The sequence below is a fragment of the Tiliqua scincoides genome, chromosome 14 (assembly GCF_035046505.1).
Source record: "Tiliqua scincoides isolate rTilSci1 chromosome 14, rTilSci1.hap2, whole genome shotgun sequence".
In the NCBI taxonomy this organism is placed as follows: Eukaryota; Metazoa; Chordata; class Lepidosauria; order Squamata; family Scincidae; genus Tiliqua; species Tiliqua scincoides.
This window is the reverse complement of record NC_089834.1, coordinates 2,195,646-2,197,457: the sequence shown is the minus strand read 5'-3', so window position 1 is coordinate 2,197,457 and position 1,812 is coordinate 2,195,646.

Genomic DNA, 1,812 nt, shown 5'->3' with positions numbered 1-1,812 from the left:
ATTGTTGCGGTAGGTGAGGAAAGCATGCTGTTGAAGTCCGACAACCCCAAGCGCCCGCTTCTTTCTGAGCAAGAGCTGGGAAACTGTTCATGGAATCTTGGGTGTGTCGCTTCTTTTTCCTTACGGTGAGGACTGGGAACTTGATCTGCTTGTTTTTTTTAAAATGGGAGCAGGCAGGTGTAAATTACCAGCTTCTGCATCCACTCCAAACCCACATCCCTGTTTCCACAGCTGTGAGGCCTGCTGAGACAGTCGCCTCTGAGAGTAGATTGATAGGTGGTGCCTTCACTCCTCTTCCTGGGTGTGAAAAGAGAGGGCAACAGGAGGAAGCATTGAGGAGAGAATGGTGGGCTAGAGCAGGGGTGTCAAACATAAAGAGCAGAACCTCTTTAGCCCTCGGGCACTCTCAGCATCTCCAGGAGTTGCTGTGAGCTGCTGAGCTGTGCTGAGGTGTCACTGCTGAAAGGAGAACCTATGTGATCATTGGGCTCTCCCATATCTTGAAAATATGATCAAGATTTTTACATTTTCTCTTTAGTCATTTGCAGCTAATGTGACATTAAAGTGAGAAAAAAGTGTTTATTTCTGGTCATGACCTGCTTAATGACCTCACTTCCTGATTAATGACATCACTTCCAGCTCTCAGCAGGCATCCTGAAAGCTATTTGGCCCACTATATGAAACATGTTTGACACGCTTGGGCTAGAGCGTGGGCCTCCACACTCCTGCCTGTGGGACGGATCTGACACGCTGGAACAATGAGTGCAGATGCTGCCTGGCAGTGACAAAGCCTTACAGTTCCACCTCACGTCCAGCGGTTTTTGCACCTGATGTCTGCAGACCTTCGGGCCAGGCATCCTTTGGGTGTGAAAACTACTGGCTGTGCAGTGGAACAGTAGGGCTTTGCCACGGCCACGCTGTGCCTGGACTCAGGCTACAGCAACACAGGCCGTGATGTGGGGACCACTGGGCTAGAGTATCTGCTGTTCTAGCCTACCACTCTCCTCTCTTCCACACTTCCTTTTCAGATCCAGAGACTAGGATCTGAGCAGCAGCAGGTATAGCAGCTTGAAGAAGGCTCTGTCCTTGCAGTTGCCTCCTCTGGGGTGATACATGGGCTGAATTCCTGCTTGACAGTCTTCTGGTCCCCAGGTTCAAAGCCTGTGTGGTCTTGTGTCTTGGCAAATGTGGGCAGGAATTTTCCAAGGAGGAGACTCAGGGCTGCTCTATGTCTATGTTGTGATCTGCTGCTCTTGCAAGAAACAGGCTCATGTGTGCAGCGTCTGCATCCAGGAAAGACTTGCCTGACTGTTCCAGGCTTGCCTGCTGCAGGACGTAGTGAGAGGCAAGCATCGTTTTGCTGCTGGAGCACATCCCTGCCTTCTTGCTGCAGGGCTTGCTTGTTGGCTGACTGGCTCCTGCTTGCCCAGCTCAGGCAGAGGACTGCTCTTCCCTTGATAGGCTGTAGCTCCTTTTGTCATGCAGTCCTGGAGGGGGCTTTCCTGCACATCAAAGAGCACTGCCCAACTCACCCTGTCTGTTTGCAAAAGTTCTTGTTCCTATGGGCACTGCAAGCTCTGGCTCTTCCTTCTGGCTGGCCTTGTCTACACATTTGAGTTTAGTGTACAGGTTTTCCAGAGCCTGTGATGTGGAACAGGGACTTGCACAAGGCAGTGGAGAAGAAAGGAGACATCTGGCCAGGCAGGCAACCTGGACCTTCCCTCTTTTCAGGGCAGGTGTGGCTGGCAATGGTGGCAGCTGGAGCTTCTTGCTCCTGAGTCAGGGGCAAGCAGTTGTTCATTGTTACAGCGG